This window comes from Pristiophorus japonicus, chromosome 19, assembly GCF_044704955.1.
Source record: "Pristiophorus japonicus isolate sPriJap1 chromosome 19, sPriJap1.hap1, whole genome shotgun sequence".
Classification (NCBI taxonomy): Eukaryota; Metazoa; Chordata; class Chondrichthyes; family Pristiophoridae; genus Pristiophorus; species Pristiophorus japonicus.
Genome location: NC_091995.1, coordinates 86495286 through 86518747, shown reverse-complemented (window position 1 = coordinate 86518747; position 23462 = coordinate 86495286). Strand labels below are relative to the sequence as shown.

Below are 23462 nucleotides of genomic sequence, written 5' to 3'. Positions count from 1 at the left end.
CCAGAGACGTGAGTTCACACCCCACCACAGCAGCAGTTGGGAGTGATTTAAATTCAATTCAATAAATCTGGAATAAAAATCTACTCCCAGTAGTGGTGACCATGAAACTACTGGATTATTGTAAAAACCCATCTGGTTCATTAACATTCTTTAAGGAAGGAAATCTGCCGTCCTTACCCGGTCTGGGCCTACATGTGACTCCAGACCCACAGCAATGTGGTTGACTCTGAAATGGCCCAGCGAGACACTCAGTTGTACCAAACCGCTACGCCAAAGTCAGCGCTGTGGGAGCACCTTCACCACACGGGACTGCAGCAGTTCAAGAAGGTGGCTCAAGGGCAATTAGGGATGGACAATAAATGCCAGCCTTGCCAGTGACGGCCACATCCCGTGAACTAATACATTTTTAAAAATAGGTAATGTTTTATTTAATTTTGCAAAATAAAACGAGGAACAATTGCGCCCACTCATGTCTCTGTTTTCTGATTGGTTCAGTCGAGACCTGTATCTGAGCTACCTCATTGGCTCAGAGTGTCAGCTTGGCTCGGTTGGTAATACTCTCGCTGCTGAGTCAGGAGGCCATGGGTTCGAGCCCCACTCCAGACACTTGAGCACGAAGATCTAGTCTGACTCTTCAGAGAGTGCTGCATGGTTGGAATTGTGGCCCTCTGGGGTGAGTTAATCGAGCTTCTGGTGGTCTATTCGACTGAAAAAAAAGAAAGACTTGGATTTATATAGCGCCTTTCACGACCACCGGATGCCCAAAGTGCTTTATAGCCAAAGGAAGTGCTTGTTTTGAAGTATAATGTGGGAAACATGGCAGACAATTTGCGCACAGCAAGCTCCCTCAAACAGCATAAGAACATAAGAAATAGGAACAGGAGTAGGCCATACAGCCCCTCGAGCCTGCTCCGCCATTTTATATGATCATGGTTAATCTGATCATGGACTCAGCTCCACTTCCCCACCCGCTCCCCATAACCCCTTATCCCCTTATCGTTTAAGAAACTGCCTATTTCTGTCTTAAATTTATTCAATGTCCCAGCTTCCACAGCTCTCTGAGGCAGCGAATTCCACAGATTTACAACCCTCTGAGAGAAGAAATTTCTCCTCACCTCAGTTTTAAATGGGCGGCCCTTATTCTAAGATCGTGCCCTCTAGTTCTAGTCTTCCCCATCAGTGGAAATATCCTCTCTGCATCCACCTTGTCAAGCCCCCTCATAATCTTCTACGTCTCGATAAGATCACCTCTCATTCTTCTGAACTCCAATGAGTAGAGGCCCAACCTACTTAACCTTTCCTCATAAGTCAACCCCCTCATCCCCGGAATCAACCTAATGAACCTTCTCTGAACTGCCTCCACAGCAAGTATATCCTTTCGTAAATATGGAATCCAAAATTGCACGCAGTATTCCAGGTGTGGCCTCACCAATACCTCATATAGCTGTAGTGAGACTTCCCTACTTTTATACTCCATCCCCTTTGCAATAAAGGCCAAACTACCATTGGCCTTCCTGATCACTTGCTGTACCTGCATACTCTCCTTTTGTGTTTCATGCACAAGTACCCCCAGGTCCCACTGTACTGCGGCACTTTGCAATCTTTCTCCATTTAAATAATAACTTGTTCTTTGATTTTTTTCTGCCAAAGTGCATGACCTCACACTTTCCAACATTATACTCCATCTGCCAAATTTTTGCCCACTCACTTAGTCTGTCTATGTCCTTTTGCAGATTTTTTGTGTCCTCCTCACACATTGCTTTTCCTCCCACTTTTGTATCATCAGGAAACTTGGCTATGTTACGCTCAGTCCCTTCTTCCAAGTCGTCAATATAAATTGTAAATAGTTGGGGTCCCAGCACTAATCCCTGCGTCACCCACTAGTTACTGGTTGCCAACTAGAGAATGAACCATTTATCCCGACTCTCTGTTTTCTGTTAGTTCGCCAATCTGCTATCCATGCTAATATATTACCCCCAATCCCGTGAACTTTTATCTTGTGCAGTAACTTTTTATGTGGCACCTTGTCAAATGCCTTCTGGAAGTCCAAATACACCACATCCACTGATTCCCCTTTATCCACCCTGTTCATTACATCTTCAAAGAACTCCAGCAAATTTGTTAAACATGATTTCCCCATTATAATGACCAGATAATCTGCTTTAGTGACATTGATTGAGGGCTAAATGCTGGCCAGGACACCGAGGATGAGGTAAGACATTACATGAAATGACAATACAGAAGTGGACTATTTGGCCCAACCTGTCCACAGGTGAAAACAGTTCAGTGCCCCTTTAGCGCCCCCCCGGAGGTGCTAACGGGCATCGCAAAACAGGGCAATTTCAAGCCCTTTCTGTATCTGTATGAAGCTGTTCAGAGTGCTGAAGGCCGATCGCTGGAGCTTGTCGAGCCAGCTTCCTGATTCTCTGTGACCGATGTAGCACCACACCCAGAGTCTGACTGCGGGGACTCCTTTAAGTGGTGGAGCATTCCAGAATGCTGCAACTCCTCCCGTGTAGAACCCGTAAACAGAATAACTGCAAATCCCTTTAACCCAAAACCACAAGTGCAATTGATTGTCTTCTTGAAATATATTTCCTCTACTTCCTTACTCAATCTTGGAATGACTTCTAAAGAAGTAGTCTGAACTACTTCTTGTTCTCAATCATTGTCTGGAATCTGGGGTAATCAAATGATATGGAGATCGGGCGGGAAAGTGGAGTTGAGGTCAATGATCAGCCATGATCTTATTGAATGGCGGAGCAGGCTCGAGGGGCCATAAGGCCTGCTCCTGCTCCTAATTCTTATGTTCTTATTGCATCATTGACGCCATGTAGGGTACATTGGCATAGTGGTTATGTTACTGGACTCATAATCCAAAGATCTGGACTAATGATCCAGAGATGTGAGTTCACACCCCACCACAGCAGCAGCTGGGAGTGATTTAAATTCAATTCAATAAATCTGGAATAAAAATCTACTCCCAGTAGTGGTGACCATGAAACTACTGGATTATTGTAAAAACCCATCTGGTTCATTAACATTCTTTAAGGAAGGAAATCTGCCGTCCTTACCCGGTCTGGGCCTACATGTGACTCCAGACCCACAGCAATGTGGTTGACTCTGAAATGGCCCAGCGAGACACTCAGTTGTACCAAACCGCTACGCCAAAGTCAGCGCTGTGGGAGCACCTTCACCACACGGGACTGCAGCAGTTCAAGAAGGTGGCTCAAGGGCAATTAGGGATGGACAATAAATGCCAGCCTTGCCAGTGACGGCCACATCCCGTGAACTAATACATTTTTAAAAATAGGTAATGTTTTATTTAATTTTGCAAAATAAAACGAGGAACAATTGCGCCCACTCATGTCTCTGTTTTCTGATTGGTTCAGTCTAGACCTGTATCTGAGCTACCTCATTGGCTCAGAGTGTCAGCTTGGCTCGGTTGGTAATACTCTCGCTGCTGAGTCAGGAGGCCATGGGTTCGAGCCCCACTCCAGACACTTGAGCACGAAGATCTAGTCTGACTCTTCAGAGAGTGCTGCATGGTTGGAATTGTGGCCCTCTGGGGTGAGTTAATCGAGCTTCTGGTGGTCTATTCGACTGAAAAAAAAGAAAGACTTGGATTTATATAGCGCCTTTCACGACCACCGGATGCCCAAAGTGCTTTATAGCCAAAGGAAGTGCTTGTTTTGAAGTATAATGTGGGAAACATGGCAGACAATTTGCGCACAGCAAGCTCCCTCAAACAGCATAAGAACATAAGAAATAGGAACAGGAGTAGGCCATACAGCCCCTCGAGCCTGCTCCGCCATTTTATATGATCATGGTTAATCTGATCATGGACTCAGCTCCACTTCCCCACCCGCTCCCCATAACCCCTTATCCCCTTATCGTTTAAGAAACTGCCTATTTCTGTCTTAAATTTATTCAATGTCCCAGCTTCCACAGCTCTCTGAGGCAGCGAATTCCACAGATTTACAACCCTCTGAGAGAAGAAATTTCTCCTCACCTCAGTTTTAAATGGGCGGCCCTTATTCTAAGATCGTGCCCTCTAGTTCTAGTCTTCCCCATCAGTGGAAATATCCTCTCTGCATCCACCTTGTCAAGCCCCCTCATAATCTTCTACGTCTCGATAAGATCACCTCTCATTCTTCTGAACTCCAATGAGTAGAGGCCCAACCTACTTAACCTTTCCTCATAAGTCAACCCCCTCATCCCCGGAATCAACCTAATGAACCTTCTCTGAACTGCCTCCACAGCAAGTATATCCTTTCGTAAATATGGAATCCAAAATTGCACGCAGTATTCCAGGTGTGGCCTCACCAATACCTCATATAGCTGTAGTGAGACTTCCCTACTTTTATACTCCATCCCCTTTGCAATAAAGGCCAAACTACCATTGGCCTTCCTGATCACTTGCTGTACCTGCATACTCTCCTTTTGTGTTTCATGCACAAGTACCCCCAGGTCCCACTGTACTGCGGCACTTTGCAATCTTTCTCCATTTAAATAATAACTTGTTCTTTGATTTTTTTCTGCCAAAGTGCATGACCTCACACTTTCCAACATTATACTCCATCTGCCAAATTTTTGCCCACTCACTTAGTCTGTCTATGTCCTTTTGCAGATTTTTTGTGTCCTCCTCACACATTGCTTTTCCTCCCACTTTTGTATCATCAGGAAACTTGGCTATGTTACGCTCAGTCCCTTCTTCCAAGTCGTCAATATAAATTGTAAATAGTTGGGGTCCCAGCACTAATCCCTGCGTCACCCACTAGTTACTGGTTGCCAACTAGAGAATGAACCATTTATCCCGACTCTCTGTTTTCTGTTAGTTCGCCAATCTGCTATCCATGCTAATATATTACCCCCAATCCCGTGAACTTTTATCTTGTGCAGTAACTTTTTATGTGGCACCTTGTCAAATGCCTTCTGGAAGTCCAAATACACCACATCCACTGATTCCCCTTTATCCACCCTGTTCATTACATCTTCAAAGAACTCCAGCAAATTTGTTAAACATGATTTCCCCATTATAATGACCAGATAATCTGCTTTAGTGACATTGATTGAGGGCTAAATGCTGGCCAGGACACCGAGGATGAGGTAAGACATTACATGAAATGACAATACAGAAGTGGACTATTTGGCCCAACCTGTCCATGTTCAGGTGTATTCTCCACTTGAACAGTAGTCCTAATCTCAAGTGCCTGCCCTGGTCCCCACCTCTCCACTCCCCTTTCCTTCCATCATTTATCTAACCTATTCTTCAACAAAAAGAAAGACCTGCATTTATATAGCGCCTTTCACGACCACTGGACATCTCAAAGCGCTTTTCAGCCAATGAAGTACTTTTTGACTGTAGTCACTGTTGTAATGTAGGAAACGCGGCAGCCAATTTGTGCACAGCAAGCTCCCACAAACAGCAATGTGACAATGACCCAGATCATCTGTTTTTAGTTATGTTGCTTGAGGGATAAATATTGGCCCCAGGACACCGGGGATAACTTCCTTGCTCCTCTTTGAAATAGTGCCCTGGGATCTTTTACGTCCATCTGAGAGAGCAGACGGGGCCACATTGTAAGGCTACTGACAAAGTACAATCCTGACCTCTTTCTGGTTTAATGAGCAAAAAGCCCATCAGCGATTGACCTGGCTGCACCCATGTTGTAAACATAGTTGAGACTTTGTGTGCTCGGGCTACGTGGAGTTTGAGATACAGGGGTATATTTTAAGACTTAGTGGTCACAGCCATAGCCCTGTGTGATGGAAGCGCCTGTCCTGTATTTAGGCACAGAGAGCAAAATGCCCCATTCACAACGACTGCAATTTCACACACATTATTAAATGCCCTGCCTTGTGAGAAAGAACGTGCATTTATATAGCGCCTTTCACAACCTCAGGATGTCCCAAAGTGCTTTAAAGCTGGCTGCGGCAGAGGTCACCTCTTACAGAAGGTGGGTACTGCAGGGAATTTAATGGCCAGAGTGATCTCCTGGATTTGTTTCGTCACCTAGATGGGCCAGAGAGGAAATCTCCACATTTTTCCCCCCAAATTGGCCTGGGTTTTTAATCTGGTTTCTCGCCTCTCCCAGGAGCTCACATGGTTTCGGGTGGGTTGGAGAGTGTATATGTTGTGATACACAAGGTATCACAATTGTGTGGGACAGGCTGGATGGACCAGATGGTCTTTACCTGACTGTCATTGTTCGTATGCTCGTGTGTAAATGAAGTATTTGAAAGTGTATTCGCTGTTGTAATATAGGAAACATTGCAGCCAATTTGCGCACAGCAAGCTCCCACAAACAGCAATGGAAAAGATAACCACATAATCTGTTTTTTGGGTATTGGCTGGAGTGGAACTAAACTACAGAACCAGTGGAAGCTGTTTAACCTACGCCACCCCAGGCCAGCTCCAAGACCACTCAAATATCTGTCGTTGAGCTGCAGTACACGGATGACGCCTGCGTCTGCGCACATTCTGAGGCTGAACTCCAGGATATAGTCACTGTATTCACCGAGACATATGACGCTTAACATCCGTAAGACAAAGGTCCTCCACCAGCCTGTCCTCGCCACACAGCACTGCCCTCCAATCATCAAGATCCATGACGTGGCCCTCGACAACGTGGACCATTTCCCATACCTCGGGAGCCTCTTATCAACAAAGGCAGACATTGATGCGGAGATTCAACATCGCCTCCAGTGCACCAGTGCAGCCTGAGGAAAAGAGTGTTCGAAGACCAGGTCTTCAAACCTACAACCAAACTCATGGTCTACAGGGCTGTAGTAATACCCGCCCTCCTGTATGGATCAGAGGCATGGGCGATGTACAGAAGACACATCAAGTCGCTGGAGATATATCACCAACGATGTCTCTGCAAGATCCTGCAAATCCCCTGGGAGGACAGAAGCACCAGCATCAGTGTCCTCGTCCAGGCTAACATCCCCAGCATTGAAGCACTGATCACACTCGATCAGCTTCGCTGGGCAGGCCACATAGTTCGCATGTCAGACACGAGAAGCCCTAAGCAATTGCTCTACGCGGAGCTCCTTCACGGCAAACGAGCCAAAGGTGGGCAGAGGAAACGTAAGAAGGACACCCTCAAAGCCTCCCTGGTAAAGTGCGACATCACCACTGACACCTGGGAGTCCCTGGCCGAAGACCGCCCGAGGTGGAGAAAGTGCATCCGGGAGGGCGTTGAGCTCCTCGAATCTCAACGCCGCGAGCGTGAAGAGATCAGGCGCAGGCAGCGGAAGGAGCGCGCAGTAAATCAGTCCCACCCCCCCTTCCCCCGACGACTATCTGTCCCACCTGTGACAGGGACTGTGGTTCTCGCATTGGACTGTTCAGCCACCTAAGGACTCATTCTAAGAGTGGAAGCAAGTCTTCCTCAATTCCGAGGGACTGCCTATGATGATAATGGATTGAGGGATAAATATTGTCCAGGACACCGAGGAGAACTCCCCTGCTCTTCATCAGAATAGTGCCATGGGATCTTTTACATCCACCTGAGAGAGTAAATGGGCCTCGGTTTAACATCTCATCCGGAAGATGGTACTTCCGACAGTGCAGCGCGCCTTCAGCACCGTGCTGGTGCATTAACCCAGATTATGTACTCAAGTACCAGAGTGTGGCTCGAACCCACAACCTTCTGCTTCAGAGGCGAGGACTTTACCAGCACGCCAAGGCTCACGCCCTGCTCCACTGAGGAACTTAAGAGCTGAGGGGAAATTTTTTTCACCCAAAGTGTAATTGAGTTGTGGACTAAGTTACTGGGGAAGGTCACTGAAGTGGCAGGAGGAATGGATTTAAAAGACGATCCTGGAGGGAGAAGGGATTGAGGGATGTGGTGAGAAGGTGTGGGGGGGGGGGGGGACAAAAATGTCAGCCTTGACCATGCACTCAAGCCTCTGGAGTTGAGCTTAAAACTACAACTCTAATATATTCGCTTCATGGGCTCTGTTATATATGTGGACTTGTATTTATTCTGTACAGCCACCAGAGGGCTCTTCCCCTGGAGTCACAAGGGATCCCATAATCCCTTGGGAGCACAGGTATTTAAGGAGGCTTCACAGGTTGGAGAGGCACTCTGGAGACCTGCAATAAAAGATTAAGGTCACACTTTACTTTGAGCTCACAGTGTTCAGGCTGATTCTTTCTCGATACACAACAACTGGCGATGAGATCCAGATAGCGAACTCAAAGATGCAGAGAACAGTGGGCATTCTGGAGAAATTTTCAGAGGGAGATGATTGGGAAACTTTTGTGGAGTGACTCGACCAATACTTCGTGGCCAACGAGCTAGATGGGGAAGAGAGCGCTGCCAAACGAAGGATGATCCTCCTCACCAGCTGTGGGGCACCAATGTATGACCTCATGAAGAATCTGCTCACTCCAGCGAAACCCACGGAGAAATTGTACGATGATTTGTGTACATTGGTCCGAGAACCCGAAGGAAAGTGTTCTGATGGTGAGGTACCGGTTCTACATCTACAAAAGGTCTGAAGGCCAGGAAGTGGCGAGTTATGTCGTCGAGCTAAGACGTCTTGCAGGACATTGCGAATTTGAAGGACATTTGGAGCACATGCTCAGAGACTTTTTCGTACTTGGCATTGGCCACGAAACCATACTTCGCAAACTTTTGACTGTAGAGACCCCAATCTTGAGTAAGACCATAGCAATAGTCCAGGCGTTCATTGCCACCAGTGACAATACGAAGCAAATCTCTCAGCACCCAACTGCTGCTACAAGTTCTGTGAACAAAGTGATGTTGTTTTCGAATCATAATAGACAGGGCAGGTCACACATACCTGTCCGCTACACGTCCGCAAATGTCTCAGAGTCCACTATCAAGGGTGATGAATGCAAGGCCATTAACACCTTGTTGGCACTGCAGGAGTGATCATCGTTTCCATTCATGCCGATTCAAAAGGATACATTTGCAAGGACTGTGGAACAATGGGACACCTCCAACGAGTGTGCAGGCGAGCTGCTAGGCCTGCTAAACCTGCAAACCATCACAGGAGGACAGATCCACGGAGGATCACGACGAAACAGAACCTCTGATGAAGGAGGCAGAGGTACATGGGGTGCACACATTCACCACGAATTGTCCCCCGATAATGCTGAATGTTAAACTAAATGGACTCCCAGTGTCAATGGAGCTGGACACGGGCGCGTGCCAATCCATCATGGGCAAAAAGACTTTCGAAAGTTTGTGGTGCAACAAGGCCTCAAGGCCAGTCTTAACTCCAGTTCGCACGAAACTAAGAACTTACACAAAAGAACTGATTCCTGTAATCGGCAGTGCTACCGTAAAGGTCTCCTACGATGGAGCGGTGCACAAGCTACCACTCTGGGTGGTACCAGGCGATGGTCCCATGCTGCTCGGCAGGAGCTGGCTGGGAAAGATACGCTGGAACTGGGCCGACGTCCGAGCGCTATCGCCCGCTGACGACACTTCGTGTGCCCAGGTCTTAAACAAATTTCCTTCGCTGTTTGAACCAGGTATCGGGAAATTCCAAGGAGCAAAAGTGCAGATCCACCTAATTCCGGGGGCACGACCCATCCATCACAATGCGAAAGCAGTATCGTACATGATGAGAGAAAGGGTAGAGATTGAGCTAGACTGGCTGCAAAGATAGGGCATAATTTCCCCGATCGAGTTCAGGAGTGGGCCAGTCCTATTGCCCCAGTCCTCAAGGGAGACAATACCGTCAGAATCTGTGGCAATTACAAAGTAACTATCAATTGTTTCTCCCTGCAGGACCAATACCCACTACCAAAAGCCGACGACCTCTTTGCAATGCTTGTGGGAGGAAAGACATTCACGAAGCTGGAACTGACTTCAGCCTACATACCGCAGGAACTGGAGGAATCATCGAAGGCCCTCACCTGCATCAACATGCACAACGGTCTTTTTGTTCATAACAGATGCCCGTTTGGAATCTGATCAGCGGCGACGTCATTCCAGAGAAACATGGAAAGTTTACTGAAGTCGGTCCCGCACACCGTGATTTTCCAGGACGATATCTTGGTCACAGGTCGGAACACAGTCGAGCACCTGCAGAACCTGGAGGAAGATCTTAGTCGACTCAACCGCGTGGGGCTCAGGTTAAAACACTCGAAGTGCGTTTTCCTGGTGCCTGAAGTGGCGTTCTTGGGAAGGAGGATTGCGGCAGATGGCATTAGGCCCACCAACGCGAAGACGGAGGCAATCGAATGCACCGAGGCCACAGAACGTGATGGAGCTGCGGTCGTTTCTGGGACTCCTGAACTAATTTGGTAACTTCTTACTGGGTCTCAGCACACTGCTAGAACCACTACATGTCTTACTACGAAAAGGGGGTGAATGGGTTTGGGGCAAAAGCCAAGAAAATGCCTTTGAAAAGCGAGAAAATTGTTATGCTCAAATAAATTGCTTGTGTTGTATGATCCATGTAAGCGTTTGTACTAGCATGTGATGCGTCATCATATGTTGTCGGGCGTGTATTGCAACAACCTAATGATTTCAGGAAACTGCAACCGGTTGCTTATGCATCCAGGAGTCTATCTAAGGCTGAGAGAGCCTACAGCATGATTGAAAAAGAAGCGTTAGTGTGTTTCTATGGGGTAAAGAAAATGCATCAATACCTGTTGGGCTAAAATTCGAATTGGAAACTTACCATAAGCCACTTATATCCGTGTGTTTCGAGAGTAAAGGTATAAATACCAACGCATCGGCCCGCATCCAGAGATGGCGCTCATGTTGTCCGCATACAACTACGCCATCTGCCACTGGCCAGGCACAGAAAACTGCGCCGATGTTCTCAGTAGGCTGCCATTGCCCACCACGGGGGTGGAAATGGCACAGCCCGCAGATCGAGCCATGGTTATGGAAGCATTTGAGAGTGAGCAATCACCTGTCACTGCCCGGCAGATCAAAACCTGGACAAGCCAGGACCCCTTATTATCTCTAGTCAAAAGCTGTGTGCTTCATGGCAGCTGGTCCAGGGTTGCAGTGGAAATGCAGGAAGAGATAAAGCCGTTCCAGCGGCACAAAGATGAAATATCTATACAGGCAGAATGCCTTCCGTGGGGCAATTGAGTAGTGGTCCCCAAGAAGGGCAGAGACACCTTCATCAATGACCTCCACAGCACCCACCCAGGCATCATAATGATGAAAGCGATGGCCAGATCCCACATGTGGTGGCCCGGTATCGATGCGGACTTAGAGTCCTGCGTTCACAGATGTAATACATGCTCGCAAGTTTATGGCCTTGGCCTTCCAAACCGTGCTCTAGGGTACACGTTGACTATACAGGCCCGTTCTTGGGTAAAATGTTCCTTGTAGTTGTAGACGCGTACTCCAAGTGGATTGTGTAGTGTATGGAGAAAGAGTCAGACTGAACACTGTGAGCTCAAAGTAAAGTGTGACCTTAGTCTTTCATTGCAGGTCTCCAGAGTGCCTCTCCAACCTGTGAAGCCTGTGCTCCCAAGGGATTATGGGATGCCTTGGGACTCCAGGGGATGAGCCCTCTTCTGGCTGTACAGAGTAAATGCAAGTATACATATTTAACAACACACGTCCCCCAAAGTCAAGAGTGTAACTATTTACAATGTGAGTCGATCTGGGGCCCTTCTTGCCTTGGTTGAACGTCTCGGTGTGAAAGCTGGTGTTGTTGAATCAGCTGGTGCAGCTGGCCTTGCTGGGCTGCCTGGTGTGTTGGGCCCTGCTGGGCTGCTGTGGATGATGGGTTCTGCTTCGTGGTCAACTGTCGTGCCGGTTGTCACTGGTGCGTGTGTTGGGGGATCAAAAAAGGTAGGGTCCAAGGTGGGTTGCTCAGGATAGTCCGTGAATCTGTGTTTGATTTGGTCCAAGTGTTTCTGGTGAATGAGTCCATTTAAAAGTTTGAGCTGAAACACCCTGCTCCCCTCTTTGGCCACGACAGTGCCAGGAAGCCACTTGGGACCTTATCCATAATTTAAAACAAAACAGGATCATTGATTTCAATCTCGTGTGACACATTTGCGCTATCATGGTATGCACTTTGTTGAAGCCGCCTGCTCTCTACCTGTTCATGTAGAGCAGGGTGAACTAACGAGAGCCTTGTCTTAAGTGCTCTTTTCATGAGCAGTTCAGCAGGTGGGATCCCAGTGAGTGAGTGGGGTCTCGTGCGGTAGGTAAGCAGGACTCGGGATAGGCGAGTCTGCAGTGAGCCTTCAGTTACCCTCTTCAAGCCTTGCTTGATGGTTTGCACTGCTCTCTCTGCCTGACCATTGGACACTGCTTTAAACGGGGCAGATGTGACATGTTTGATCCCGTTGCAGGTCATGAATTCTTTGAACTCAGCACTGGTGAAACATGACCCATTGTCGCTCACCAGGACATCGGGTAAGCTGTGAGTGGCAAACATGGCCTGCAGGTTTTCAGTAGTGGCAGCGGACGTGCTACCCGACACTATCTCACATTCAATCTGTTATATATGTATACTTGCATTTACTCTGTACAGCCACCAGAGGGCTCATCCTCTGGAGTCCCAAGGGATCCCATAATCCCTTGGGAGTACAGATATATAAAGAGGCTTCACAGGTTGGAGAGGCACTCTGGAGAACTGCAATAAAAGACTAAGGTCACACTTTGCTTTGAGCTCACAGTGCTCAGTCTGACTCTTTCTCCATACACTACAACTGGCGACGAGATACAGATAGCGAATCCAAAGATGCAGAGAACAGTGGGCATCCTGGAGAAATTTTCGGAGGGAGATGATTGGGAAACTTTTGTGGAGCTACTCGACCAATACTTCGTGGCCAACAAGCTAGATGGGGAAGAGAGCGCTGCCAAACGTAGAGCGATCCTCCTCACCGTCTGTGGGGCACCAACGTATGGCCTCATGAAGAATCTGCTCACTCCAGCGAAACCCATGGAGAAATCATGCGACGATTTGTGCACATTGGTCCGAGAGCATTTGAACCTGAAGGAAAGCGTTCTGATGGTGAGGTACCGGTTCTACACCTACAAAAGTTCTGAAGGCCAGGAAGTGGCGAGTTATGTCGCCGAGCTAAGACGCCTTGCAGGACATTGTGAATTTGAAGGATATTTGGAGCACACGCTCAGAGACTTTTTCGTACTTGGCAGAGGCCACGAAACCATACTTCGCAAACTTTTGACTGTAGAGACCCCAACCTTGAGTAAGGCCATAGCGATAGTCCAGCGTTCATTGTCACCAGTGACAATACGAAGCAAATCTCTCAGCACCCAAGTGCTGCTACAAGTACAGTGAACAAAGTGATGTTGTTTTTGAATCATAACATACAGGGTAGGTCACACATACCTGCAGCTACGCGTCCGCAGATGTCTTAGAGTCCACCATCAAGGCTGATGAATGCAAGGCCATTAACACCTTGTTGGCGCTGCGGGGGTGATAATTGTTTCCATTCATGCCGATTCAAAGGGTAAGTTTGCAAGGACTGTGGAACAATGGGACACCTCCAACGAGTGTGCAGGCAAGCTGCTAAGCCTGTTAAACCTGCAAACCACCATGTTGCAGAGGAGGACAGATCCACGGAGGATCACGACGAACTAGCCACCACACGGGCTTGACAGAGTTAGGTCTTGGTCCAGTGACAAGGATTAACCAAGACGACTGGAGACCAGCTCTGCTGCACGGACCTATTCCGCGGACATATCGCAGTGTGGGTTGGCCTGTGCTGTCCCTGGGCCTTCACCTCTTCTGGGCCCCGAACTCACGCCTATCCTGGGCCCTGATCACGTCCCCCTCCCAATCTCTCGCCGCTCCCTCGCCCTGACCTCACCGCTCCTGATGTACCTGCCCACGCTCCAATCACCAACCTGGACCTTGGTGACGTCCCTTTTCACTGCCGTTGCTCTCCTGCTCCAACACACGCTGCTCCCTGGAGTGGTACGCTGCCACACTGCTCCTTCCGCTCCCCGGCCTGCTCCGATGGTGCTCACAGGCTGGGGGCTGCTTAGACTGCTGGGCTAGGCCGTCACACTGCTCCTTCCGTTACCCGGCCTGTGGCCGCCTGTCGTTTCCAGGGCCAACGGCCGTGCAGGGCTGCTAGGTGAGCCTGGCCTTGCTGGGCTGTTGGGCGTGATGGGTTCGATTTCCTGGTCCAGGGTGGTGTCATTGATCCTTTGGGTGTGTGTTGTGGGCTCGAAAAAGTTGGTGTCTGCTGTGAGTTGTACAGGGCAGTCTGTGAACCGCAGACTGGTGCAGGTGCTTTCTGCAAATTTGTCCATTGTCTAGTTTGACTACAAACACCCTTCTCCCTTCTTTAGCTATCACCGTGCCCACGATCCACTTGGGACCATATCCATAGTTTAGCACATACACAGGGTCATTCAGATCAATTTCCCGTGACGCAGTGGCGCGACCATCGTTTACATTTTGTTGCTGCCGCCTGCTCTCTACCTGATCATGCAGGTTGGGGTGAACCAGTGAGAGTTTGGTTTTAAGTGTCCTTTTCATGAGTAGCTCAGCTGGGGGCACCCCTGTGAGCAAGTGGGGTCTCGTGCGGTAGCTGAGCAGTATTCGGGACAGGCGGGTTTGGAGTGAGCCTTCTGTGACTCGTTTAAGCCTCTGTTTGATTGTTTGTACTACACGCTCTGCCTGCCCATTGGAGGCTGGTTTAAACGGGGCCGAGGTGACATGTTTGATCCCATTGCGGGTCATGAATTCTTTAAATTCGGCACTGGTGAAACATGGCCCGTTGTCACAGAGCAGTATGTCAGGCAGGCCGTGGGTGGCAAACATGGCCCTCAGGCTTTCAATGGTGGCAGTGGCGGTGCTTCCCGACATTATTTCACATTCAATCCATTTTGAAAAAGCATCCACCACCACCAGGAACATTTCACCGAGAAACGGGCCCCATAATCGACATGGATCCTCGACCATGGTCTGGAGGGCCAGGACCACAAACTTATTGGTGCCTCTCTGGGTGCGTTGCTCAACTGAGCACACACACTGCATTGCCGTACACTGGACTCTAAGTCAGAGTCGATACCGGGCCACCACACGTGGGAGCTGGCTATCGCTTTCATCATTACTATACCCTGGTGTGTGCTGTGAAGATCCGAGATGAAGGTCTCCATGCCCTTTTTGGATAGCACTACGCAGTTACCCCACAACATGCAGTCTGCCTGAATGGACAGCTCGTCCTTTCGCCGCTGGAATGGCTTGATTAGCTCTGCATTTCAATGGGATGCTGCCCCAGCTCCCATGCAGTACACAGTTTTTTACTAGGGACAACAGAGGATCTTGGCTGGTCCAAGTCCTGATCTGGCGGGCCGTGACAGGCGATTTATTATTTTCAAACGCTTCCATGACCATCAACAAGTCTGCGGGCTGTGCCACCATCAAGAAGTTTGCAGGCTGCGCCATTTCCACCCCCGTGGTGGGCAATGTTAGCCGACTGAGAGCATCCGCACAGTTCTCGGTGCCTGGCCTGCGGCGGATGGTATAGTCATACGCTGATAGCGCAAGTGCCCACCTTTGTATGCGGGCTGAGGCATTAGTATTTATCTCCTTGTTTTCAGTGAACAGGGATATGAGGGGCTTGTGATCGGTTTCCAGCTCAAATTTGAGGCCAAACAGGTACTGATGCATTTTCTTTACCCGAACACACACGCTAATGCCTCTTTCTCAATCATGCTGTAGGCCCCCTCAGCCTTAGACAAGCTCCTGGAGGCATAGGCGACAGGTTGCAACTTCCCCACAACGTTAGCTTGTTGTAATACACACCCGACTCCGTACGACGCATCACATGCTAGCACAAGTCTTTTACACGGGTTATACAATACAAGCAGCTTGTTGGAGCATAAAATGTTTCTGGCTTTCTCAAAAGCAATTACTTGTTTTTTTTCCCCATACCCAGTTCTCACCTTTACGCAATAACACATGTAGGGGCTCTAAGAGGGTGCTTAACCCCGGTAGGAAGTTACCAAAATAGTTGAGGTGTCCCAGGAACGACCGCAGCTCCGTGATGTTCTGTGGCCTGGGCACGTTCCTGATAGCCTCTGTCTTGGCGTCTGTGGGCCGAATGCCTTCCGCCATTATCTTTCTCCCCAAAAACTCCACTTCTGTTGCCATGAACACGCATTTCGACCTCTTCAGCTGCAGCCCTACGCGATCCAGTCGCTGGAGGACCTCCTCCAGGTTTTGTAGGGGCTCGACGGTGTCCCGACCCGTGACCAATATGTCTTCCTGAAAAACCACTGTGCGTGGTACCGACTTGAGTAGGCTCTCCATGTTTCTCTTTAAGATCGCTGCAGCCGACCGAATTCCAAACGGGCAGCTGTTGTAGATGAACAGTCCCTTTTGCGTGTTGATGCAGGTGAGGTCCTTCAAAGACTCCCCCAGCTCCTGCGTCATGTAGGCCGAAGTCAGGTCGAGCTTGGTGAACGTCTTGCCTCCTGCCAGCGTCGCAAATAGGTCGTCTGCCTTAGGTAGTGGGTATTGATCCTGTAGCGAGAAACGATTAATAGTTACTTTATAATCGCCGCAAATCCTGACCGTGCCATCAGTACTGGAACCATTGGGCTGGTCCACTCGCTGAATTCCACTGAGGAGATGATGCCCTCGCATTTCAGCCTGTCCAGCTCGATTTCCACTCTCTCCCTCATCATGTGAGGTACCGCTTGTGCCTTGAGGTGATTGGGTCGTGCCTCTGGAACCAAGTGGATCCGCACTTTCACCCCGGAAACATTTCCAATGCCTGGTTCAAAAAGGGAAGGAAATTTGTTAAGAACCTGGGTATATGAGGCGCTCGGATGTCATCCCAGTTCCAGCGGATTTTGCCCAGCCAGCTCCTTCCAAGCAGTGTGGGGCCATCGCCCGGGACAATCCAGAGTGGCAGTTCGTGCACCGTACCCTCGTAGGTGACCTTGACCATGGTGCTGCCCAAGACAGTGATGAGCTCTTTGGTGTATGTTCTCAGTTTCGTGTGGATGGGGCTCAGGGCTGGTCTGAGTGCCGTGTTGCACCACAGTCTCTCAAACATCTTTTTACTCTTGATGGATTGGCTAGCGCCAGTGTCCAGTTCCATGGCTACGGGTAAGCCATTCAATTTTACGTTTAGTATTATAGGTGGACATTTCGTCGAAAATGTGCGCACCCCATGTACTTCAGCATCTGCCTCCTCTCTCTGAGGCTCGAAATTGCTTTGGTCCGCCATGGACCGATCTTCCTCTGCCATGTGGTAGTTAGCAGGTGCCCCATTGTTCCACAGCTCTTGCAAACATACCTTTTGAAGCGGCATGAATAGGTTGAATGGAAGCCTCCACAACGCCAACAAGGTGTGAATTGCTTTGTTGCGGACTCTGAGTCATCTGGGTCACCTGAGGCCTGCTGGCAGTTGCAGGCTCGTGGGTTCTGCCCTGTATATTTCTGCTTGCAAACACAGTTCCAATTAATTTATGAACATTGCTAGCACTTGTGTGCGGAGAGATTTGTTTGATGTTATCACTGGTGGACATAAATGCCTGTGCTATCGCAATGACCTTACTGAGGGTCGGTGTATCTACAGTCAAAAGTTTTTGTAGGATGGTCTCGTGGCCAATGCCTAGTAGAAAAAAGTCTCTGAGCATTTGCTCCAGATAGCCATCAAACTCACATTGTCCTGCAAGTCGCCTTAGCTCAGCGACGTAGCTCACCACTTCCTGACCTTCAGATCGATGGTACGTTTGGAACCAATACCCCGCCATCAGCACGCTCTCCCTTGTGTTAAGATGCTCCCGAACCAGTATACACAGCTCCTCATACGACTTATCTGTGGGTTTCACCGGAGCCAGAAGATTCTTCATGAGGCTGTAAGTCGGTGCCCCGCAGACCGTGAGGAGGACCGCTCTCCTTTTTGCAGCGCTTCCTTCTCTGTCCAGCTCGTTGGCTACAAAGTACTGGTATAGCCATTCGACATAGGCTTCCCAGTCCTCATCCTCCGAGAACTTCTCCAGGATGCCCACAGTTTGCTGCATCTTTGCGTTGGATTCGTATACTCGTCGCCAGTTGTTGTGTTCCTAACACAGATGAGGCTGCACACAGGGAGGTTAAAGTAGTGACCTCAGTCTTTAGTAAGGCACTCCAGAGTGAGGAACAGGCCTTAGGGGCCGGCTTATATACAGTGCTCCCAAGGGATGCTGGGATCCCTTGGGACTTCAGGGGGTGCGCTCCCTGGTGGTGGAACATGGGAGTGCATGCTTTACAGATACACAACATGAACATCATGTGACTGGCTAAGCACCTCCCAACCTAACAGCTCTGCAACTATTTTGTGTAGAAACAATCAAGTGCCCCCTGATTAAAGGGGGGGCACACGCCAAAAACTTTTCAAGTGCCCCCTTGTTTTTTTTTGGGGGCACCAAAAACACAAATTATTCAGTGCCCCCTGGCTAAAAGCAGTGGGTGGGGGCTGGCACTAAAACTGACAAACGTAGACAAATTAACTTTTTACACATGGTTCAAATAAAAATTTGGTTGCCGGGGGTGATGATGCACTCCAGTCCCTCCGGCGCTCACCTCTCGCAGAAGGCCGCAAGAGTACCGGTGGACACCGCGTGCTCCATCTCCAGGGACACCCTGGCTCGGATGTAACCGCATCAGCTGAACAAACCTGTGAGCATACTCACAGGTGCATGCATTACTACAACCTTTAACTCAGAAGCAAGACGACTACCCATAGAGCCACAACTAACACCACATCATAAAATTTACTTTCTACAGTATTAAAGAAGAGCAGGTTTGCATTTATATAGCACCGTTCACAAACACAATGAATTGCTGTTGTAGAGGCAAACATAGTGGATTACTTATGTCAATAGTCATCACCATCATAGGCAGTCCCTCGGAATCGAGGAAGACTTGCTTCCACTCTTAGCATGAGTTCTTAGGTGGCTGTACAGTCCAATACGGGAACCACAGTCCCTGTCACAGGTGGGACAGATAGTCGTTGAGGGAAAGGGTGGGCAGGGAGCCTGGTTTGCCGCACGCTCCTTCCGCTGCCTGCGCTTGATTTCTGCATGCTCTCGGCGACGATACTCGAGGAGCTCAGCGCCCTCCCGAATGCACTTCCTCCACTTAGGGCGGTCTTTGGCCAGGGACTCCCAGGTGTCAGTGGGGATGTCGCACTTTATCAGGGAGGCTTTGAGGATGTCCTTGTAACGTTTCCTCTGCCCACCTTTGGCTCGTTTGCCGTGGACGAGTTCCGAGTAGAGCGCTTGCTCTGGGAGTCTCGTGTCTGGCATGCGAACTATGTGGCCTACCCAGCGGAGCTGGTCGAGTGCGGTCAGTGCTTCAATGCTGGGGATGTTGGCCTGGATGAGGACGCTAATGTTTGTGCGTCTGTCCTCCCAGGGGATTTGCAGGATCTTGCGGAGACATCGCTGGTGATATTTCTCCAGCGACTTGAGGTGTCTACTGTACATGGTCTATGTCTCTGAGCCATACAGGAGGGCGGGTATTACTACGGCCCTGTAGACCATGAGCTTGGTGACAGTTTGAGGGACTGGTCTTCAAACACTCTTTTCCTCAGGCGGCCGAAGGCTGCACTGGCGCACTGGAGGCGATGTTGGATCTCGTCATCGATGCCTGCTCTTGTTGATAAGGGGCTCCCGAGATATGGGAAGTGGTCCACATTGTCCAGGGCCACGCCGTGGATCTTGATGACTAGGGGGCAGTGCTGTGCGGTGAGGACAGGCTGGTGGAGGACCTTTGTCTTACTAATGTTTAGCGTAAGGCCCATGCTTTCATATGCCTCGGTAAATACATCGACTATGTCCTGGAGTTCAGCCTCTGTGTGTGTGCACCGACGCAGGTGACGTCCGCCTACTGTAGCTCGACGACAGAGGTTGGAGTGATCTTGGACCTAGCCTGAAGATGGCGAAGGTTGAACAGCTTCCCTGGTTCTGTACGTTAGTTCCACTCCAGCGGGGAGTTTATCAACTGTGAGGAGGAGCATGGCAGCGAGGAAGATTGAGAAGAGGGTTTGGGGCGATGGTATACAACCTTTGATAACATAGGGCCCTGGTGAGACCACACCTGGAGTATTGTGTACAGTTCTGGTCTCCTTGCTCTGAGGAGTCAGACTAGATCTTCGTGCTCCAGTGTCTGGAGTGGGGCTCCCATGGCCTTCTACCTCAGTAGCGAGAGCATCATCAACCAAGCCAAGCTGACACTCTGAGCCAATGAGGTAGCTCAGGTACAGGCCGAGATTGAACCAATCAGAGAACAGGTTTGGCGAAACAATATAAAACGATTACCAATTTTATAAAATGTATTTCTTCTTTCTAACATGGAGGAATGGTTTCCCCTTAACGAGGAAATAGTCTAGGGGGTTTTGAGCAGTCTATACATATTACAGAAGTTCGCATGACTTATTTAATGAAAGATTCTTCCCTTTTTCTTAATCTAGTCTAATTATGAACTTCCCAATAATCAAACGTGAAACAGAATTAGTAACCAGAGTGAAACTGGCCTCCAGCAGGGAACTTAGGCCCATGTCCTCATCGAGCTGACCACTTCCAATTACTGAGGTTATCGGTAGTCAGGTTGCACGACTGATAACAAACAAGACATTTGAGAGAGAGAGAGAGAGAGAGAGAGAGAGAGAGAGAGTGCAATGGTGATAGCCAGTCAGCAGCTCTTTGGCATTAGGAGGAAGAATAGGGAGGTCACTTATTACTTGGAGGGTGCGAGTCTGAGGAACAGAGGGATCTCGGAGTACAAATACACCAATCCACTAAAACTTGCGACACGGGTTAGCAAGGCCCCCAGAAAAAACAAGCACTAGGGTTTATTTCTAAAAGTATTGAACTGAAAAGTAGGGAAGCTATGCTAAACCTGTACCCAACCTTGGTTAGACCACAGTTAGAGTACTGCGTACAGTTCTGGTTGCCATATTATCATCATCATAGGCAGTCTCTCGAAATCGAGGAAGACTTGCTTCCACTTTAAAAGTGAGTTCTTAGGTAAAGGATATAGAAGCACTGGAGAGCGTGCAGAGACGATTTACAAGGATAATACCAGAACTGCAAGGGTATACATATCAGGAAAGGGTGAACAGGCTGGGTCTCTTTTCTCTTGAAAGAAGAAGGCTGAGGGGGTGATCTAATAGAGGCCTTTAAAATGATGAAAGGTTTTGATGGAGTGGATACAGAGAGAATGTTTCCACTTGTGGGGAAGAGCATAACTAGAGGCCATCAATATAAGATAGTCACCAAGAAATCCAATAGGGAATTTGTTATGTATTTATGCTTGAGGTCACCAGACACCAGGGGGCGCCACTGTCGGAGGTCATCGGGCTGTACACGCGCGTGCGTGGTCACTGGTACATAAGCGTGGGTACCATGTCACGTGGGTTACTTTGAGCACGAATAAAGTTGGATCAGGTTTGCACCTGAGGCAGTTTACAGTAACAAGTCTTGTGAGTCATTACATTCACTACATTTGGTGACGAGGTAACTTAAGAACCTTCGCATGTACAATGGGCACTATTGGAATCTGGAGAGATTCACAGATGGCGTGGATTTTATCGACCGCCTGGATCAGTATTTTGTGGCCAACAAAATGGAGGGAGACGCTGACATAGTTCGGCGCAGGGTGGTTTTCCTCACCGTTTGTGGTCCAAAAATTTATGGCCTCATGAAGAATCTTCTCTCCCCTTTACGTCCAACAGACAAAGAATATGGGGATTTGTGCGCTTTGGTGCGTGACCATCTTAAGCCAAAAGAGATCATCATCTCACGCTATCGCTTCTACACGCATGTTCGTGCTGAGGGCCAGGATGTGCCGGGATTCGTCACTGACCTGCGACGTCTTGCTGAGCCGTGTAAGTTCGGGAACGTGTTGGAAGACATGCTGCGAGATTTCTTCGTGATAGGCATCAACCTTGATGTGATTCTTTGGAAGTTATTGGCCGAAGAGAAGCTGGATTTGAGCGAGGCCATCGCGACTGCCCAGGCATGCATGACGACTGATGATAATTTGAGGCAGATATCATCGAAGAGTCGGAGCTCCACGGCAAGTACTGTAAACAAGATTGTGTCGTCTGGCTGAGCTGCTTCTGGCAGGGCCTACTCGACTGCTTACGTGAAACCTGTAGCTGCTCAAAGTCCGCCAACTGGTACGAATCCGATTTCACTCTGTTGGCGTTGTGGGGTCAATCATCGGCCTCATCAGTGTCGGTTTAAACAATATGCCTGTAATGGCTGTTCGAAAGTGGGGCATCTTCAGAGAATGTGCCCACAACTGAGCAAGCGAGCTGCCACTCATCACATTGTTGATGATGACCAGTCCGGTGCTGGCCCGGATACACAACCCGAGGAGGAAGTGTATGGTCTGAATTCGTTCTTGGGAAGAAGCCAGCCGATAATCGTTAATGTGAAGCTGAATGGTGTGCCTGTATCAATGGAGCTGGACACGGGTGCGAGTCAGTCGACAATGAGCCAAAGAACATCCGACAAGCTGTGGGACACTGAGGCTGAGAAGCCTAAGCTGAGTCCAGTCAATGCCAAGTTGCGTACTTACACTAAGGAACTCATACCAGTAATTGGCAGTGCAGTAGTCAAGGTGTCATATGATGATGTGATTCATGATCTACAATTATGGATTGTCCCAGGTAATGGTCCAACGCTGTTCAGCAGGAACTGGCTCGAGAAAATCAAGTGGAATTGGAATGATATCAAAGCATTGTCATCGGTGGATGACACTGCGTGTGCTCAAGTGGTAATTGGTAATTTTACTGGAGCCAAGGTGCAGATTCACCTGGATTCAGATGCAAAGCCTGTCTATCATAAAGCTCGGTCTGTTCCCTACATGATGAGGGAGAAGGTTGAAATTGAGCTTGACAGACTCCAACATGAAGAGATCATATCACCGGTCGAGTTTAACGAGTGGGCCAGTCCTATTGTTCCTGTGTTGAAGAATGATGGCACTGTCAGGATTTGTGGAGACTACAAGGTTACGATTAACTGATTTTCGAAAAGGATCAGTACCCGTTACCGAAGGCTGATAGCCTGCTAGCTGGTGGAAAGTCGTTCACTAAACTGGCTCTGACGTTGGCCTATATGACACAGGAGCTTGTCGACACTTTGAAGAAACTCACCTGCATTAACACCCATAAAGGACTGTTTGTCTACAACAGGTGTCCTTTTGAGATTTGTTCAGCTGCAGCCATATTTCAGAGGAATATGGAGAGTTTACTGAAGTCCGTTCCTAGAACTGTCGTGCTTCAAGATGTCATTCTGGTTACAGGTCGTGACACTGCTGAACATCTGAACAATCTTGAAGAAGTCCTACAGCATCTGGACAAAGTGGGACTCAGGCGGAAACGTTCGAAGTGTGTATTCATGGCACCTGAAGTTGAATTCCTGGGAAGGAAGATTGCTGCTCATGGCATCAGGCCCACTGATTCGAAAACCAAGGCCACATCAAAAATGCACCCAGGCCTCAGAATATGACGG

At 48.8% G+C, this 23462-nt stretch overlaps 1 long non-coding RNA gene across 1 annotated transcript in view; it reads right to left on the bottom strand.

The window, feature by feature from the left end:
• Positions 1–406: 406 nt before the first annotated feature.
• The window catches only part of LOC139230515 (uncharacterized), a 40599-nt gene continuing 17543 nt past the window's right edge, over positions 407–23462 (bottom strand). The window contains exons 2-3 of the long non-coding RNA XR_011587945.1: positions 3415–3603; positions 407–706 (exon numbers count right to left, since the gene is read on the bottom strand). This is a non-coding gene — a long non-coding RNA (uncharacterized lncRNA). The remainder of the gene's footprint in view (positions 707–3414; positions 3604–23462) is intronic.